This window comes from Trachypithecus francoisi, unplaced genomic scaffold (genome assembly GCF_009764315.1).
Source record: "Trachypithecus francoisi isolate TF-2019V2 unplaced genomic scaffold, Tfra_2.0 Lachesis_group8, whole genome shotgun sequence".
Classification (NCBI taxonomy): Eukaryota; Metazoa; Chordata; class Mammalia; order Primates; family Cercopithecidae; genus Trachypithecus; species Trachypithecus francoisi.
Window position 1 is genome coordinate 70274945 of NW_022681473.1, and position 21936 is coordinate 70296880.

Genomic DNA, 21936 nt, shown 5'->3' on the forward strand with positions numbered 1-21936 from the left:
ATAGTCCCTTTTCTAACTCTGCTCATATCTACAATCACTTGGTTCCTGATTGTCTTCCAATTGAACTGTGAGTTCTGGGAGGGTAGAGCTGAGGCTTGGTTTGTCAAAGCATAGTGTCTGATGTATACTAAGATCCTAGAAAATATTTGTTGAAAAAAATCCATGGATAAAAAAATCAGTATATCCAAAGGAAGTCATGATTGAAAATGGTTGACCATTTTAAATGAGCAACTTTTCAATTACCTGTTTCCAAAACTCCAAGGGCAAAGCAATTGGACAATTTTTCATCTGCTTGATCTTAACTCTGAGCACCACATGGGGCATATAAGTAGTTGCTAAGCTGGTGTTGTTTAAATGAATGGGGCAACAGGGCTGAGTGGGACGGGCTAAACTTTAGAGGCAGGCTCATCTAGCTCAATTCCTGAGTGCCTCATTTAGTAGCTTAGGGACTATATTTCTCAGATTCCTATCTTTTAAAATTAGTAATAGTTAACAATTATAAGTTAAATAGATCTATTTCCTGCATGATGCTTTCTTTCAAGGAAAAAGGTAAATGAAAAATTGATAGTACAGTATTAGTACTTCATAGCTATTCAGTATTGTGACTTTTACCATTATGCTATGTGAAGCAAGACAAAGAAGAATTAAATCAGATGTAACTCTTAGCCATAAGAAACTTCCAATCCAGGGAATAAAACTAACACATAAAGACCAGGTTGCAGAAAGATTTGTAAAGAATACTGTTGAGGTTCACACTGTATATGAAAGTTCTTTTGAGAGGACACAGTTTCTATTGGGGGTAACAGGTATCACAACAGAGATAGAACCTTAATTTTATCAGTGACTATGAGTCATTGGGAAACAAAATTCAACTTTTTTCTTTTTATTGAGGGAGAGGGGGGCAATGGAGTCTCCCTCTGTTGCCAGGCTGGAGAGTAGTGGCACGATCTCAGCTCACTGCAATCTCCACCTCCCAGGTTCAAGTGATTCTCTGGCCTCAGTCTCCCAAGTAGCTTGGACTACAGGTGAGCATCACCACACCCAGCTAACTTGTATTTTTAGTAAAGATGGGGTTTCACCATGTTGGCCAGGATGGTCTCGATCTCCTGGCCTTGTGATCTGCCTGCCTCGGCCCCCCAAAGTGCTGGGATTACAGGTGTGAGCCACTGTGCCTGGCCTTCATTCAACTTTTATAAAGGTCAATTTCCTCTGCTGAGAACTTGGAACATAATTACTCCACAGGTTTATAGCATGGCTGAAATACAATAATGCAAGTGAGGACATGTAACATAAGTGCACGAATATTCCAGCACCTGTTAAATGCCAGGTGTCCTGAATTTGATATTCAGGTCTGGAATATGATTAATGCTTAACAGAGTTTTGCATGAATAAACAAAAAACAATGTGTAAAAGGAGATTTTCAGCTTGGCCTTGAAGGATGAGGTGATCTAGATTGGAGAGTTGTGGGGCAGGATGGAGGTGCTATCATATTCCAAAGAGGACAAGGTGTCAGTAAAGGGGCAGAGGCAGGAAATCTCATGGCATGGCGGGAGGTGATGAAGTGAGTTGTCCAAGAGCACATAGCTAGTCAGTGGTAGATCAGAGTCTTTTCCATTTTACCACATGATCTCATAAATAGGGCCACAGATGATGTTTGAGATGGTTTGCGTTTCAGGAAGATTATTTAGGTGGCTGTTTGTAAGGAATCCTGGAAAGTGAACTTGAGTTCCTGCCACATGCCAGGTGCTGAACTGGGATGCCAAGCGTATGCACATAGGTCATTCTTGCAGACAGCTAGCGTGCTGTCACATGGCTGAGGCAATCAAATAATTTAGGTCTTTGAGGAGGGTAAAAAGACTGTAATCCTGCTGATAATCATGGCAAACAATCATATAGTGCTTAGTATTAAAACTCGCCAATATTTAACCTATAAGCAATGGCAATTTTCTATAGTTCAAGCTGATATTTGCCAGGAATTATTATACAGGCTTTTAAAAAGCACTCATTAAATCCTCACAGCAACCTAGTCAGAGAGGCAGTATTATTATTATTATTATTATTATACTTTAAGTTCTAGGGTACATGTGCACAACGTGCAGGTTTGTTACATATGTATACATGTGCCATGTTGGTGTGCTGCACCCATTAACTCGTCATTTACATTAGGTATATCTCCTAATGCTATCCTTCCCCCGCTCCTCCCTCCCCACAATAGGACCTGGTGTGTGATGTTCCCCTTCCTGTGTCCAAGTGATCTCATTGTTCAATTCCCACCTATAAGTGAGAACATGCAGTATTTGGTTTTCTGTTCTTGTGATAGTTTGCTGAGAATGATGGTTTCCAGCTGCATCCGTGTCCCTACAAAGGACATGAACTCATCCTTTTTTATGACTGCATAGTATTCCATGGTGTATATGTGCCACATTTCCTTAATCCAGTCTGTCACTGATGAACATTTGGGTTGATTCCAAGTCTTTGCTATTGTGAATAGTGAGAGGCAGTATTATTATCATCATTTTGTGGCAAAGAAATTAAAGGACATTTCAAAAGATAGTTGGGACTATTTAACCAGAACTCAAGAAAGAGGTTCCATCTACAGATAAAATTTAAAATGTCATGGGTATCAATGAGAGAGCTGAAGCATGAGGACAGATGAGATTACAATGGATCTCAAAAACAGCCTGGACACGATGGGTTTAGAAATGTCAGGTGAAGGTTGCACTTATTTATTAGATGGGACATACTTATTCTAAAAAATATCAAATATTTATTTGAAATTTACATATGCTCTATGTTTTAGTTTGCTAAGTATGGTAGTCATCCCTATGTGAGTAAACAGCAATTTATCACTTGATAAAAATATAAAATCATTCCTATGATGGGTGACTTTCCCAAGATTTACAGATATTCATTTGTTGTCAGAAGGTCCAGATTTTACCTCTTGCTCTGTCCCTTTCCATACCACATTTTTAAGTACATTTTATCATACATGTATTGAAAGTAACCTTGAAAATATGCCTGTAAGATAAAAGAAACTAATGCGCTCATGTGCATATACTATACTGTACACTTGGAAGCATAGTGAGTTGATGAAGCCTGATTTACATCTAAGTCAAACAATTATTTTATGTCTTTGGTGTTCAGCCTTTCACAACATTATAAACATCAGACAAGATGATATTTTGAGATTTTAAGGGGAGGAGATTTGTCATACAAGCTAGCAGATGTGGCTGCTGAAGAATCTAAGTCTCCCAAATCTCCATTCCTGTCTCTATCATGGGGAAAAAAAATCATGCTTTCATTTGTTCGATCTACATACCTGTATTAGCCCATTCTCATGCTGCTATGAAGAAATACCCAAGACTGGGTAATTTATAAAGAACAGAGGTTTAGTTGACTGACAGTTCCTCATGACTGGGGAGGCCTACAATCATGGCGGAAGGCATCTCTTCACAGGGTAGCAGGAGAAAGAATGAGTGTTGAGTGAAGGGGGAAGCCCCTAATAAAACCATCAGCTCTCGTTAGAACTCACTCACTATCACAAGAACAAAGGGAAAACCGCCCCTATGATTAAATTATCTTTACCTGGTCTCCCCTTGACAGGTGGGGATTATGAGAACTACAATTCAAGATGAGATTTGAATGGAGACGCAGCCAAACCATCAATACCCTTTACATTTATTCCGTTCTAGCTCTATAAACCACAGAGTCAGGGATAAGCAAACTAAAGATTTTAAGAGCTAACAATCTGAAAGGGATAGACAAGCCTTATAGGGTTGCATGAAAAGCAATTACAATTATGAGTATGTTTTGTCAAATGTAAGAGATTGCACAAGTACAAATCTTTTGTGACTTTTCAATAGCTTCCCATGTGATCTTATTTTTTACAGATTTCTCCTTATCCTACCTTTTGTATAGGACAACCTTCTATAGCATAGATGTATGCAGATTACCTTGGATCCTTGATGTTATTACTTATATGGAATAAAGATTAAACATTCTTAGGTGGCAGAAAAAACCACTCATAAACTAAACTAATCTTTATTTTTAGACTCATCTGCTATCCTGCCTTTGAACTGGCTTCTGCCTTTCCCTCCTATTCCATTCTTAACGAGATTCTTTTCATTCTTTAAAGCCCATTTCAATTGTCTTCTAACCTATAAACCCCCTCCTCAGTCCTTCTAGGAAAAAGTAATTGATTCTGTCACACTTCTTCCACATACCATGCTATTTCATTTTATACCGCATTATGATAATATATTTATGTATCTTTCTTCCTCAGTATACCAAAAGGACTTTGTAAGTGTGGCACATATTTTAACATCCAAGGAACTATTGTAGAGGCTGGTTCAAAACATTTTTCAATTAATGTTTCCTGAATTTAGTAGAGTTAGATATACATATGTATACTACTACAAACATATGCATATAATAAGTTCAAATCGGTAGGCAAATTATACTTAATAAATTCTATACATATTTGTGTGCAAGTATCTGTAAATATGTTAAGCATATGTGATATATATTCTATAACATAATACATGCTGGGTAAATATATGTTGAATTGCGTGCATGAGAATATCTTGATCACAGTTAACATTTTTTGACTGTGCCCTATGTGCCAAATCCTTTGCTAAGTGCTTCACACGAACTCTCGCTTCCTTGGCATACCAGTGAACACTAAGATAGGTACTCTCATTATCCTGTGTTTGCAAAGAAGGAAACCTAGACTTAAAATCGTGAAGTAAATTGCCCACAATTCTGTTATTTATTGAGTCAGAGATATGAATTTTAAATCTAAATGTTTCTGACTCCAAAGTCTGTGTTCTTTCTAGTAACATTCTGTGGATAGATTCATATATACATATATGCACACACAGCTATGTACATAGAGCAAGTTATGGAGACATGTCCATATGCCATATACAATAGAGTTATGGTTCTGTATACATATACTATCAACTCCTGTATCTTGAATATGAGCACAATGAGAGTATATATAATTATATAAAATATACATATGTGGTATATGTTATACATTTATATAGAATAAACATTTCTTTTTCTCTGACAAGTACATGCTTTGTTTTCAGACCTAATATTTTGCTATGATAAAATAAACTTTGGGTGAATCAAGCAGCAAATATGTATATGCACTGTCTAATAAAAGTATATTTTCTACATATATATATAACTTTATTTATTTATTTTTTCATTCCCTTCCTTTTATTTTTTTTTTAATACTTTAAGTTCTAGGGTACATGTGCATAACGTGCAGGTTTGTTACATATGTATACTTGTGCCATGTTGGTGTGCTGCATCCATCAATTCGTCAGCACCCATCAGTTCATCATTTATATCATGTATAACTCCCAATGCAATCCCTCCCCCCTCCCCCCGCCCCATGATAGGCCCCAGTGTTATTTATCTTTTTAAGGGCTGCACATAGAAGATATAAAATGGATTTTCCAGGTTAAAAAATCTATAGTAACTCCATCAGTATGCTTGCTAGCCACAGCTGCCATCCCCATGTGGTGGAGAGGTGTGGACCACCATCAGCAAGTGTTAATTTGTCAGTCTAGCTGGGACAAGGATACTATTATAAAACTTTGTTCTCTGGAAATATATACAATCACAGCTGGAATTCAGGCACTTGCTGTCACTACAAAAGAAAGGATTTGCAACAAAATTGTCTTTGTGATTTTGGTTCTTTTTATGCTGCCCGTTCCTTATTTCCTCAGCCTGTGAGTCAGTTTACATTTGTATCTATTCCTTCAGATCTGCTTCCTTAGCAAGGTAACATAGCACTGTCTACTCCTCAATCTCCTTTGCCCTCTTTGCATTTAAGTAAGACTTTTAAAATTCCAGGATCCCTCTGAAGCAAGCAAAAATCACTGCTGCCCTTTCCCACAAGGGTTGCCAAGTCCAAAGAACATGAAGTGTAATCAGGATTTTGTTACTTGCTATTGGGTGACCTGGGCAAAGTCGTTCCCTTCCTCCCTCCCTCCCTTCCTCTCTGTTTCTTTTATTTTCTCTCTTTCTTTCTTTCTCTTCTTTCTTTCTTTCTTTCTTTCTTTTTTCTTTCTTTCTTTCTTTCTTTCTTTCTCTTTCTTCTTTCTCTTTCTTCCTTTCTTGTTTCTTTTTCTCTTTCTTCCTTCTTGCTTCTTTCTCTCTTTCCTTCTTTCTCTTGCTTCTCTTTCTTTCTCTTCTTTCTTTCCTTCTTTCTTTCTTTTGTTCGTTCTTTCTTTTTCTCGCTCTCTCTTTATCTCTCCCTCTTTCTTTCTCTTCCTTTCTTTTCCTTTTTTCTTTTCATTTACAACAGTCTTGATTCCCTCAGGCTCAAGTGACCTTCTTGCCTCAGTCTCCCAAGTAAATGGGACTACAGGCACACATCTCCATGCATGGCTGATTCTTTTTTTTTTTTTTTTTTAATTTTTTTGTTGTTTATTTTATTTATTTATTTTTTATTATACTTTAAGTTCTAGGGTACATGTGCATAACGTTTATATCATGTATAACTCCCCAATGCAATCCCTCCCTCCTCCCCCCTCCCCCTGATAGGCCCCAGTGTGTGATGTTCCCCTTCCCAAGTCCAAGTGATCTCATTGTTCAGTTCCCACCTATGAGTGAGAACATGCGGTGTTTGGTTTTCTCTTCTTGTGATAGTTTGCAAACTAGTTCAACCATTATGGAAAACAGTATGGCGATTCCTCAAGGATCTAGAACTAGATGTACCATATGACCCAGCCATCCCACTACTGGGTATATACCCAAAGGATTATAAATTACTCTACTACAAAGACACATGCACACGTATGTTTATTGCGGCACTATTCACAATAGCAAAGACTTGGAATCAACCCAAATGTCCATCTGTGACAGACTGGATTAAGAAAATGTGGCACATATACACCACGGAATACTATGCAGCCATAAAAAAGGATGAGTTTGCGTCCTTTGTAGGGACATGGATGCAGCATGGCTAATTCTTTAAAAAAAATTTTGTAGCGATGGAGTCTCACTATGTTGCCCAGGCTTATCTCAAACACCTGGGCTCAAGTGGTCCTCCTGCCTTAGCCTTCTGAAGTGCTGGTATTATAAGCATGGGCCACCACTCCCCCCCTAAGCAAGTTTCTGAATCCCTATGTGCCTCAGTTTTCCATCCCCAAAACAGAAATCATAGCACGTACATGTTGGGCTTTCTGTGAGGACTGAAGGAGATTGTTTACATCTGAATCATGAAACAAGTACAAGGTGCTCTAGATACACTCGGTAAAGTGAAAGGAATAAATTAAAGCAGCAACAGTGAAGAGACTAGAAAGGACTGTCAGTGGATAGATTCCACAAACTGTAGGATCAGCGAGCATGGGTGAACATCTGCTGATGTACATAACAAACTAGGAGGGAGAACAAAGTACTGGGAAGTGGACCCCTATAAAAGAGTGGATTGCCTGGAAGAGCTTAAAAAGGAAGTTGTAAAGCATGTAGAACAGCAGTAGTTTAAATTAGAATTAGAAATCCAAAAATATGTTTTCAAAACGTTGAAACAAGTAGAGTCCAAGTAACACGATGACTAAAGAGTTAGATAATGTGAGTGACATGGTAAATTAGGCAAATGCTCCCCCCACTGAAAAATCAGGTCATTCAAAACGTCTATATAATGTTATAATAAAACATTTTGCAGTGTTTACTATGTGTCCAACTGTGTTGGTGCTACTCTTGCCCACATTTAAAAGATGAAGAAACTGAAACACAGAGAGCTCTTCAAGGGCACGAAGTTAACCTCACGGTCAGGACAAAAACCCCTTGTAATTCACCCCAGAGCCCGCAGTCTACATCCCAATGGTGTGTTTCTGTCACAAACGACATGAGTCACAGTTGAAGCAGATGCAGTATGCCATGATTTTTAGCTATTGGTGTAGGGTAATAAAAGATAAACCTTTGACCGGAATGGGAAGAACTTTTTTAAGTGGCAAAAACAGAGTAATAGTCAACGGAAAAAGAAGAAAATAAAATGAAAGTACAACTACTTGGCTTGACAGTGAGGGACTTTTATGTTGTCAAATAAGAAATGTTTACTGGCTTTTATTTTTTATGTCAATATAAGAACACAAGATAGAAAATACAAATATGTTTACCAAGATATAGATGTCATCAGCCTTGATGGCTTAAAAGAAAAGGCACTGCTCCCGGAAGACTGGAAGAAGCTAGGGGGTGAGAAGGAGGGATGAGGTACATACATCGATGGAGATTCATGAGATGCTATTTAAAGAAACAAGAAGGAAAGTTGAATTGTTCTATTTATCTAAAGACAAACACTATGCAAAAAATTTATCTTGTAAAAATTAAGTGGTATAATAGAGTTTTGAAAATTTGGCTAGTCTTTTCACAGAAAAAAAAAAAAAACCTGAGAGATGCAATTAAATTAATTAAATAAGAAAAGTCTGCATCATCGTACAAATTTAGATTTAGAATTGTAATTAGCAGACTTCTTGAAGTAAATCAGGGTCAGGGAGAAAGCACAGACAGCTGTGAGGCCAGAGCACGCTCCCTTTCCTGTATAAGCTTCACAGCATTCATGTGTCTGTGTTTTGTGTAAGAGAGTGAGTGTATGTGTATATCCACACTTACAGACATACATATGACCCACAGCTATATTTCTCCTTGTAACAGCAGCCAGGAATGACAGTCCCTTAAGCAAACTGGACATTCCCTGCAGAGAAAAAAAACATGCCTAGGTGAAAATTATCATCATCAAAGGCTATGGATCCTTCCTAGGAGCTGACATCAACATACTAGTGGATTAAAAGAATTAACAAGTGCCTTGCCTCCAATTAACACCGGATCCTATTTCTCTGTGAGGTCCCCTCACCTCCCCTCCCCACCTCACCCTTCCCTTTCCTTCCCTCCTTCCTTTTTCTTTTCCCTCTCCTTCCCTTCTCCCTCTGTTTTTGTCTCTCTCTTCTTTCAACTTCATTGTATTCCTATATATCCTACCAATGCTTCTTCCATTTTAGTATCACGAGTATTTATAGTCCAAATTAGAAAAACAACCAGCTTCACTTTGCCAAAAGGAAACCTCAAAGTCTAAGATATTAGGAGCTACTACCCTTGACAAAATAAGAGTTTACCAGCCATCTTTCATAGTTGGGTTCAAAACCTATTCTTCCACTTCCTCCTTTGTGTAGGCTTACGTGAATACATCTCATTGTTTCAGTTTCCACGTCTGTAAAATGGAAGTATTAATACCTCAAACTATTATTGAGAGATTAAATGTGTCAATACAATCTACCACAGGACACTTACATGGTGCTAGACATAATGCCCTATGTGCAATATCTTCCCACAGCCATCACAATAGCCTCACAAAGACCCCTGTGTGATGCATATTACCATCCATTCTATGGATGAGTCTGTGGAAGCTCATAATAGTTAAAAAACAGTTCTAAGTAGCCAAATCTGAATTTGAACCCAGGCCTTTTTGAGTGATTCCTCCCACCACACTTGTTATGCTATTTCACTTTGCAGAGGGGACATCCAGGTACAATGCTATGGTACCACCTCCCTCCGCTGAACCCAAGCTCAGTTCTGCCCCTGGAAAGTGATGGAGTGACTATTCAGAATCTCATAGTTATGGCCTGTGGATAGCGAAGTTCATTCAGAAAACATAATAAAACTCCACCAATGGTGCTCTTCTGACTGAAGACGTAGAAGTTAACCAAAAAGTAGTGGCTTCGACACAAATTTTCTCAGTTGTGGCAAATTATGAACTTGAGTAGATTTTATTTATTGTATTTAAAATTCTCATTTCCACTGAAAGGATTTTTCCTAAGGCCATGATATTTTTCTCTCTAGCCAAACAACACAGAAGAAAGAAACTACATGGTAGGGAAATTACAGGCTTTTAACTTTGTCAGGAGATTCCTGAGTTATTCACAAATCCTCACCCTTTCTCCACTCATCCACTCAGCCTTAAAAGTTGCTCCTCCTTTGTTCTGAACCTTTCCAGAATCTATGATCTTCTCACCCACGCACAGTAATTGTTCAGTTCTCTAAACAAACTGCAACTACTATGTGCCTCTCCCTGTCTCTCACTAAAGCTTCTTCAGTTCATTTGTTATGGAAACACAAGTGAGTTTTCTAAAACGCAAATCTGACCATATCACTCCTCTGCTTGCAAGCTCTTGAGAGGCCCAGTTTCTAATATCACCTAAAGCAAATTTCTTAGAATGGCAGAAGAGAACTCCGGGATTTGTCCTCAACATATTTTTTTCTGCCTACTTCACACCTCTAACTTTAACATACAACATATAAACAGTATTCAACTACGTGTGGTTCCCAGTACATGTGAGGTGGTTTCACATCTTCATGACTGGGCACATACTCCAATTTCCCTGGAATATACAGTTCACTTTGCTCTGCTCTACATACTGTTATTCATGTTTCATGACCAGTCTTAAATACCGCTCATGTAACTTTCCCAGAAGAATCACACAATATTTCCTTTATGTGAGTATCTTACTTGGTATTATAGCACTTACAGTAATTACTCACTGTAATTATTTGCTTGCACATTATTACTCCAAGGAGAGTGAACTCCTCGGGGCAGAGAAAATATCTTAGGTATTTTTGTACCCCTAACACCTAGGACAGGGTCAAGCACAGACTAGCTCTCACCAGTAAATAGCTTGGGCATGAATAAATATTTAGGAGTCGGAAATCACTTCCAACATACGGTCAAATCATTGACTGTATGTGTGTAATGTATCAGATTATGTAGTAAGCATTGGGATAGAACTTTGAACCAGACAGTGATAATCTCAAATTTCACTGAGCTCACTTATATGCTAAAACACTCATGAAAGTGCACACATCAAGAATCACTCTTTAGATGATAGTTTAGGTGAATTTATAGAAGCAACAGATCAGAAGTAAATATGTAACAGAACAAATTTTACCCTGTGTTACAATATCTTCCCCTACCTATAAAGCAGTACAGGCAGCATATAAACAACCTACATATCTGCTGCTCTCTAGAAGATCTGGAGTGGCTTCAAAGGTTTTATTTCAGCCAGGCGCGGTGGCTCACACCTGTAATCCCAGCACTTTGGGAGGCCGAGGTGGGTGGATCACGAGGTCAAGAGTTCAAGACCAGCCTGGCCAAGATGGTGAAAACCCATCTCTACTAAAAATACAAAAAAAAAAAAAAAAAATTAGCCAGGCATGGTGGCGGGCACCTGTAATCCCAGCTACTCGAGAGGCTGAGGCAGAGAATCTCTTGAACCCGAGAAGTAGAGGTTGCAGTGTAGCTGAGATCACGCCACTGCACTCCAGCCTGGGTGACAGAGGGAGACTCAGTCTCAAATAATAATAATAATAATAATAATAATAAATAAAAAACAAAAGTTTTATTTCTTAACTTGGGTAGTGGTTACAAGGATATTCACCTTGTGATAATTCATTAAGCTGTACCTTAGGTCTGCTTTTTAAAAATGTCTGTGATATTTATTTACACTAAGGTATTAAAAAATGAAAGGGAAAATTTTTTAAAAGCACAAATAAAAAAATCCCCAAATTGTGAGCGGTTAATTACATTAAATATTTCAGAGAGGACAAATAATAGAAAATAAATCAAAACATAAAAACAAACTTACAGAGGTGCCTCCAACCATTTTCTTTTCTTTTTCTTTTTTTTTTTTTATTATTATACTTTAAGTTCTAGGGTACATGTGCATAATGTGCAGGTTTGTTACATATGTATACTTGTACCATGTTGGTGTGCTGCACCCATCAACTCGTCAGCACCCATCAACTCGTTATTTACATCAGGTATAACTCCCAACGCAATCCCTTCCCCTTCCCCACTCCCCATGATAGGTCCCAGTGTGTGATGTTCCCCTTCCCAAGTCCAAGTGATCTCATTGTTCAGTTCCCACCTATGAGTGAGAATATGCAGTGTTTGGTTTTCTGTTCTTGCAATAGTTTGCTGAGAATGATGGTTTCCAGCTGCATCCATGTCCCTACAAAGGACACTAACTCATCCATTTTTATGACTGCATAGTATTCCATGGTGTATATGTGCCACATTTTCTTAATCCAGTCTGTCACTGATGGACATTTGGGTTGATTCCAAGTCTTTGCTATTGTGAATAGTGCCGCAATAAACATACGTGTGCATGTGTCTTTATAGCAGCATGATTTGTAATCCTTTGGGTATATACCCAGTAATGGGATGGCTGGATCATATGGTACTTCTAGTTCTAGATCCTTGAGGAATCACCATACTGTTTTCCATAATGGTTGAACTAGTTTACAATCCCACCAACAGTGTAAAAGTGTTTCTATTTCTCCAAATCCTCTCCAGCACCTGTTGTTTCCTGACTTTTGAATGATTGCCATTCTAACTGGTGTGAGATGGTATCTCATTGTGGTTTTGATTTGCATTTCTCTGATGGCCAGTCTGGAGGCACACGATAACCTTTATGAGCACACGGAGATGAAAAGATAGAACTATAGTCTGGAGTTCCAGTCACCCATGCTGTCCAGCTGACCAAGGACAGAGGGCTAATTCCTTACACCACCTTTGAAACATTGGTGATACAGCAGTTAAAACTATTTCTTCATCAGACCAAGGGCCAGGCAAGAAATGAAGTCTGGGATTGCAGGCTGGGGGGAACTTTCACTAATTGTGTGACTTCTCTAATCTTTTTTTTTTTTTTTTTTTCTGTAGAGGCAAGTGTAGAAATAATTTTCTCATTCAGAACTACAAGGCATATCCTTCTGCTGAGCAATCAAAACTCAGGCTCATTTCCATTTCAAACTGTTTCTTTATTCCTTGAATTTGCCCCGTCTGATTTTCTAAGAGTCTTGTATTTCTTATTATTCAAATAACTTGGCAGCAGATACAAGTAGAATTCTGCGATAGTTGCTAGGAAGGGACTAGAATTGAAAAGAGAGTCTGTGGAAATAGGATAAAGAAGCATCAACAAATGGGCTCATGAGTAAAAGATTTCAGAGAAGATGGAGTTAAGAGACCAGATAAAGATGTTTAAGAAATAAATAAAGAAGAATAGAGAGTAACAGAGAGTGAAGAAAGGAGAGGGGAAGAGGGAGAGAGGACAGGAGAGGGAAGAAATAAAAGAAATGAAAAAGTTAAGAAAATCAAGCCTGTAATCCCAGCACTTTGGGAGGCCGAGACGGGCGGATCACGAGGTCAGGAGATCGAGACCATCCTGGCTAACACGGTGAAACCCCGTCTCTACTAAAAAAAATACAAAAACTAGCCGGCGAGGTGGCGGGCGCCTGTAGTCCCAGCTACTCGGGAGGCTGAGGCAGGAGAATGGCGTAAACCTGGAGACGGAGCTTGCAGTGAGCTGAGATCCGGCCACTGCACTCCAGTCCGGGCGACAGAGCGAGACTCCGCCTCAAAAAAAAAAAAAAAAAAAAAAAAGTTAAGAAAAGAGGGCAAAGACTGTTTCTCCACAACTGTAGAAATGTTGATAGTCCAGCTCTAGAGGATGATACAGATTTAGGTTCACACTCCAGCTTTTCCATTTGCTGCTTCTGTTACCCTGGAAAAATTACTCAATCTCTCTACACCTTAGTTTCCATCCGAAGATTGAACATAGCTATAATATTTTACTATATTTTTGTTGATACTAGAAGCAATGGTAGCCAGTCACTGTGGCTCACTCCTGTAATCCCAGCAATTTGGAAGGTTGAGATGGGACGGGTGCATCACTTGAGGCCAGGATTTCGAGACTAGCCTGGCCAACATGGTGAAACTGTGTCTCTACTAAAAATACAAAACGCTTTGGACTACAAAACCCAGCTACTTGGGAGGCTGAGGCAGGAAAATCACTTGAAGCTGGGAGGCAGAGGGTGCAGTGAGCAGAGATTGTGCCACTGCACTATAGCCTAAGTGACTGAGCAAGAATCTGTCTCTAAATAAATAAATAAATAAAAGTAATGGCATGTGTACAAGGCTTAATCCAGTACATTTAAGACATTTCAGTTCCTTTCACTTTATTTCCTCGTTTAAAAAATTGACAAGAACTTAACTTATAGCAATTACTCAAAAAATGTTGTATAAATAATGAGATAAGTGAATGAATAAAAAAGATGAACGTATATATGTGGAATCCAAAAGTGTATTTTAGTTGACTATTCGGCTCATTTAAAGGAGTGAGAAGAAGATGGAAAACCCCAACGTCTAGACGTCTTTCTTTTTCAGGTCTATGGACTAATACATCTCAGCTATAATTGAGTTTAGCCTGATGTACCAGCTGTCTTCTCTCATCTTCCCTTGGGGCTACAGCTTTTATCGAGTGATTGGAGTTTGATTGAGTTTGTTTATCTCAAGTCATGGATAAGAAATCCAGGGTTTTGAGAGGTGATGGAAGGCTTTTATGGTAAGTTGTACTGGGTTCCAAAAACACTCCCCTTCAAGTGTGGAGCATCTCCTCTCATACCAGTGGACGAAGCCAAACAGTGTCTTTTTCTAAAAGTGTTGGTATCTATAGAATTCTATTTAGAAGAAACCGTATAAGTTATCTAGAATTCCAGGCAAGTATTTAATCTTGACATCCTGTAAGAACCACCTGAGTAACTTTCTCGAAGATACTTATATTTAAGTCCTCTTACCTCCAATAATTGAATTAAAATTTCTGAGGGTGTCGCTTAAGCATAAGTATTTTAATAGATTACTAAGTGATTTTTGAAACTTTTTACATAAACCTTTTTAACCACACACAAAAGTGGATTGAATAGTAGAATATCTCTTTACTTAGCTTCAACAGTTGTTGACATTTTACCAGTCTTGTTCATCTGTCATTACAACACTTAAAAAAAATGCTAGAGTATTTTAAACCAAATCTAAGGAATGATATAAGTGAACACATGAGTATTTCAGTATGTGTCACTTACTGAAAATGAATTCTTTTTTTTTTTTTTTTTTTTTTTGCTTCTTAAGTCTCTTTTATTTATTTTTTCTCTTCAGCTTTTATGTTCAAGGGGTGCTTGTGCAAGGTTGTTGCATGAGCAAATTGCACTTCGTGAGGGTTTGGTATACAGATAATTTTGGTACCCAGTTAATGAGCATAATACCCATAGTTAGTTTTTCAGTCCTTACCCTCCTCCCACCCTCCACCCTTAAGGGGTCCCTGGTGTTTGTTTTTCCTTTCTTTGTATCCATGTGTACTCAACGCTTAGATCACACTTATAAATGAGAACATGTAGTACTTGGTTTTCTGTTTCTCCTTAATTCGCTTAGGAAAATGACCTTCAGTTTCATCCATGTCGTTGTAAAGGACATAATCTCATTCTTTTTTATGGCTGCATAGCATTTCATGGTATATATGTACCACATTTTTAAAGGTGTAGTAATCATGCCATGTACAATTTTACAAAATTAACAATAGTGATGAGGTGATTCTAACCTGCAGTCAAGTTTGAGATCCACAGCTTGAGCCTAGCCTTCCCACTTTATTGATGAAGGGACTGAGACCCTGAGAAATCAGTCACATGATATGATGTAGGTGATACATCTGGAATTAGTATTTAGTTTTCCCAACTCAGACTTCATTGCTAACGAAATAGTAGCAATCCAAGGAGGAAAAAAGTGCTCAAATGATTTTAAAGTTAGAACAAGGATATCAAGAATATCCTAACAAGGGACATGCAAAATAAAATGGCAAGGATGGGAATATCATAAAATGTGTATCAGGGCAAGGCCATAAAGTGTAAATGCGACTTCCATATGAATCCCATCCTAATCTCTATCTCAAATCATATAATCTCACCATGTTTTCTTTTCTTTTTTTTTTTTTTTTTTTTGAGACGGAGTCTCACTCTGTCGCCCAGGCTGGAGTGCAGTGGCCGGATCTCAGCTCACTGCAAGCTCCGCCTCCCGGGTTCACGCCATTCTCCTGCCTCAGCCTCCCGAGTAACTGGGACTACAGGCGCCCGCCACCTCGCCTGGCTAGTTTTTTGTATTTTTTAGTAGAGACGGGGTTTCACCGTGTTAGCCAGGATGGTCTCGATCTCCTGACCTCGTGATCCACCCGTCTCGGCCTCCCAAAGTGCTGGGATTACAGGCTTGAGCCACCGCGCCCGGCCACCATGTTTTCTTAACTACCCTGATCATCAGTTTCCTTATCTGTGTAGTGGAGATAATAATATTTGGCTTCATTTCACAGCTTTGAAGATAACAGGTGATTAGTGGACTATGATATGCACTTAATAACATTTAGGATGTGTGCTGTGGCTCCAAGCAGGGCAACGTACCTGGATGAAAATCTAGGCCTCTGTTGAATACTTCCAGTCTCTTTTTTACCACTGCCCAATAAGTTGTTTGTTGCTCCCAGAACAAAATAAAAATTAGATAGCAGAATATTTGCCAAAAGTGCTTTTCTAAAATGCACCTTTGATCTACAAATAAACTACAAAGAACTGTGAAGATACATTGGAGAAGATGGAGCATTGAGGGATTTTTTTTTTTTGTCATGGAGTCAGTAACTGAGGCAAAATAGATTCCAAAAATGAAAGAAGATTCCAGAATTTCTAGTTGAAATAACCAAACACAAATACTGCTAATGGCTATGTATTAGCACACATATTAAAATGTTGGTTGGATTTGGCCACTGAATGCAACCATTTGCTTACTGAAGATCAATCTTTAGTCTTAGCTTTATTACCAGTCTTGGTGTAGTAATTGTATTAGGAAAATTATATAACCTCGAAAATTATATAACCTCTCCAAATTTCAATTTTTTCATGCAATTAGAACAGTGATAATTATCACACAACTATTTCTACGATTTTTTAAAGACCATGCATATTAAGTGCTTAGCACGGTACCTTCTCTTTTATAAGCATCTAGTAATCAGTAATTAGCACTAGTATTTAGAAAGCCTTTATGGACACAGTGACTTATAATTTGAGTACCTGACATAACTCAAAGTCTGATGGAAAGATCATAGCACTGGGAGCTCATAGTCTTATCTCTGCCACTAGCTTGCCTATGTTGTTAGTGGCACCATTTACTTCTAACACAGTTTCAGCATCTCTCAGGGTAGAAAGATTGTTTTTGCTTTGCAGACCTCACTGGACAAGAGAGAGAACAGTTGTAAAGTACGATTCAAATATAAGATATAATCAACAACAGAGCGTATGCAAGTAAATGATTTGGAGTTGTAGAATTAGAAGAAAATTTCAAAATCAGTTTCACAGATCTTTTCTCTTGTCCAAGAGGGCCCATCCCTCTTGTTTTTTCACAGTTTAAGGCTCATAAGGATAGGTGCTGCTTCTGCTAGATGCCCTCCTGGCCATTGTTCTCTTTTCACTATATCCAGTCTCTGCCAGGTTCTATTACGTGTTTCTTCTTTATCAGGATCATTCCATAATGGTCTGTGCAAATTACGTGTAATATGTTAGTGACATGGCATAATTGATTTATGTGTACATCTGTCTTGTCTAACAGGTACAAGCCCTTAGAGGATAAGAATTGTAATATGAAGATATGATGTCATGTAGCATTTAACAACTCGAGCTCTGTAGCCAGACTGTTTAGGTTCAAATCCTAGCTCCACCATCTTATATTCTCTAGGCCTTAGTTTCCTCACCTGAAAATAGGGGTAATAAGAGTCCTACTCCATAGGGGTATTGTGAGAATTTGATAGTTTAATATGAATGTAACGCACGTGAAACACTGGCTGATGTAGTAGACTGCTTTACAAAGATTAGCTTTTTATTTTTAATTGTGTTATTATTAATATTCTTTTTGACAAATCATAATTATACATGTTTATGGGATATAACGTGAGGTTTTGATACATGTATACAAGGCAGAATAAATTAATTAACATATTTATCACCTTGTTTATCTGTCATTTTTATGGTGAGACATTTGAAATTTACTTAGTTATTTCGAAATATATAATACTTTATTATTGATTGTGCCAATTCTGTTGTGCAATAAATCTCAAAGTTTATTCCTCTTGTCTATTTGAAACTTTGCTTCCTTAGATCAAAACTCTTCACTACCTTCTTCCTAAAGCTGCAGCCTCTGGTAACCACCATTCTACTCCCTACTTCGATGATTAAACTTTATTAGATTTCCCATATAATTGAGATTATGCAGTATTTATTTTTCTGTACCCGGTTTATTTCAGTTAGCATAATGTCCTCGAGATTCATCCATGTTGTCATAAATTGCAGTATTGTCATCTTTTTTAAGACTAAATAGTATTATGTTGTGTATGTATGCAACATTTTATCTTTTTATTTTTTTTTTTGAGATGAAGTCTCACTCTGTCGTCTAGGCTGGAGTGCAGTGGCGCGATCTTGGCTCACTGCAACCTCTGCCTCCTGGGTTCAAGCAATTCTCCTGCCTCAGCCTCCTAAGTAGATGGAACTACAGATGCGCGCCACAACGCCCACCTACTTTTTTAAGCTTTTTAGTAAAGACAGGGTTTCACCACGTTGGCCAGGCTGGTCTCGAACTCCTGACCTCATGATCCACTTGCCTTAGCCTCTCAAAGTGCTGGGATTACAGGCGTGAGCCACTGTGCCTGGCCTATATGCCACATTTTCTTTGTCAATTCATCTGTTGATAGACAGGCAAATTTATATCTTGGCTATTGTGAGTGATGCTGCAATGAACAGGGACTTGCAGATATCCCTTTGACATGTTGATTTAAGTTCCTTTGGATATATAGTCAGCATTGGAATCCCAAAAGTACAGGCAACAAAAGCATAAATAGACAAATGAAATAGCGTCAAATTAAAAGGCTTTTGCACAGAAAAAAAAGTGAAGAGATAACTCAGAGAATGGGAGAAAATATTTGTAAATCATACCTCTGATAAGGAGTTAATAGCCAAAACATATAAAGAACTCAAACTCAATAGCAAGAAAACATATAACCTAATTAAAATATGGGCAAAGGACCTGTACAGACATTTCTCAAATGAAAGTTAGCTTTTAGAATAACATATACTAAATATCCAGGTGTTCACCATACCCCTTAAAGGATCTGACAAATGGAGAAACTTGGCAAATGTTAACTCCTTCTCCCAAAAAGTAGAAAGTCTCTTCAGCTCAATCACTAACAATGACAAAAATCTCCAAGCTATCTATGAGCTTAAGACCAGATATCCAAAGAAATCCTCTGTATTACTATGTTTCCTGAGAACCAAGAAAAAATAGCTTTACTTACATGCACTTTCTGAGCACGGTGCTCAGAAAGAAGCAATGATCTTGGAGTTGGGAGGCTTTACGCAAACACCTAGATGCTCTGAGCTTTTAGATTTTCAGCATGAAGTAAAGATAGAAATTCTACCTTCCATGCAGTGTGGTTTTTTGAATTCTAGAAAATATAAATAAATTGCTGGCACTTTTACTATATGCACTTTCTAAGAAATAACTATTATTGGCAATATTAATATGATTATGATGATGATGATTAGATACTATAAATGGAATACAGAAGACACAGTAGAAAGTCACTCTCTCATTGGCCATTTTTCCATGAAATTGAGGATGTTGAACAGGCTCTTTTGAACGAACTGGTAAACCCTTGCAAAGCATCAAACTGAGTACTGTGAAATAATGTATCAGTCACATGAAGGCCAGGGCACAGTATCAGTATGATAAAAGGGAAAACAAAGGAGAGAGACCCTGTACACACTCAATTTAAATTGGCTTGATTTTCAGATACAGCATCAAATTTTGTTTTTTTTTCCACAGAACAAGGATGAAGTCTGTGGTATTAGATTTTGATTATTCCCAAGGCTGTCACAGGACTCAAACTAAAAAAAAAAAAAAAAAAAAAAAAAAAAAACTTCTATTTTATCTTTAAAACATAAACATTAAACAAATTCCAAGAAACATAACCTTTTCTTCTAGTTAATATGATCATATTAAGACACCGAACTTCTCAAGATTAAAAGAAAAATGGTTAAATATACAGGGTTAAGAGGAGGTGAAAGTGAATTAGTGCTAAATCAAATAGGCATTATCTCTGAAAGGTTGGTGCAGTTATTACAGACAATGTTTCAATAACACTGATGAACAAGATGGACTTTATTTAAAACAAAATATAATCTTATTTTAAGAAGAGGCAATAATAGATTATAGGACAGAATCAATTACCAATTTCTGTCAGATTCTTCATGACTTTTATTTGTCAGGCTTGTTAAATTAGCATTACTTTACATTCCTCATTCAGCAAGTCTTTTCAAAGTGAAACTTTTATTACATTTCCCAGAGAGCAGAATGAAATATAATATCTGAATGTTTAAACTTACATAGATAGGTCAGTTTCACTAACTTTGAACTCTCCTTGCTCTAATAAACCCTGCCTACCTTTTTGTAGGAATGGCCAGACCAAAATATACAAAGTTCCCAGAGATATTTTATAAATTCCCAGAATATGAAGTAACCCTGGATTATCCTAGGAGAGCCAATCACCATGATTTCGAGGGTTTGCTCATTCATAAATACAAATGAGCAGGATTGATTAAATTAATAAATTAATATGAATAATATTACTAGGAGAAATAATTCACACAAAGGAAATTTGACATTTGCTAAAAATGCATAGGTAAAGTTTAGACTTAGCAACATTGACACAGGAAAACTACATGGTAGCAATAATGTCCACAGAGAAAACTCCCAATGGTGGGTGACAGCAATGATAAGATAAGGGTGAGAAAACAGAAGAAATCAATGTATTGATTCCATTGGAAATAGTGTAAGGAATGCTCAGCTATATTATATATATTATGCTGAGGTATGGTGATTGGGTTGACTCCACATAATAGGAAGGCAGATAAATCCCCCACATACTCAGAAAGAATCATCACACCCACACCCTTCAACATTAAGTAAATAAATGAGTATCTACACATAAAGAGGTCATCCTACAGTTTGTAATATCTGTATCAGATGTCTCAAAGTAGCAGATTTTGTGCAAAATCTGATTTTAAGTATTGTGTGGTCAGCACAGTGTTTACCAAAAAATTAAAATCCAAAACCATGAGTCATCACTTTAAAAATTATGTTTTCGTGAAAAAGTCTGAGTTTGTAACCTTTTTTGAAACACCTGTTCTGGAACTTCTGAGCTCCTATTTCTACAGGTGACAACTGGATGGTGTACAGCACTGTCTGAGTCCTTTAGGTAGAGCATGGACCTGATAGAAATCACTCAATTATGCAACATACATGGCCCCTGTAAGTATTTGTGTTTAAAACCCCTCCTGAAAGCCCTTGAGATGCAAGAATGCCAAGAGGCATCCTGGGATACTCTAAGAAACCTCTTCCTTTTCCAAGAAATTGGCTGGGTGAACATAGGCAAGACATGCACATTTTCAGATCTCCAGCTTCCCGGGTTGCAGCAACTTAATTCATGGTATTGTGAAGAGGATTTAAAAAAATAATGTATGAAAATATCAAGCACCATGTTTGGCTCATAATAGATGCTTGGGAAAAAGATAGCCATGATAATGACCATTAACTGAAGAACTGTATTTAGTCATAGTTCTCTGATGTTTAAAAGGAAAAAGAAAGAGAAACAAAATGCATCTTACTTGTGGATTGTGGAATGATGTTGCTGTGCTGTTACACATCTGTAAGGCTAATGTTAGAGATTGCTATGAAATATTACCACCTGGTCAGTCAAAGCTCTGTTCTCAGGCACGGTGGGTGGAAAGTATCACTGTCTAGGGGCACTTGACTATGGGGGAGGTAGCAGAAGGAAACTTCACTTGTCTCTTCATTTAAACTATCAATGTCCCCAGAGAGATTTCTCATTATGAAAGCTGAGGTAGCTCAGTGGTTATTATATACCACATCACATTTCATATCCCCTTTTTAGTTGGTAAGGCATACATTTTCTCACTCACATACAGTATGTGAGAATTTAACCTATTAAAAAGAAA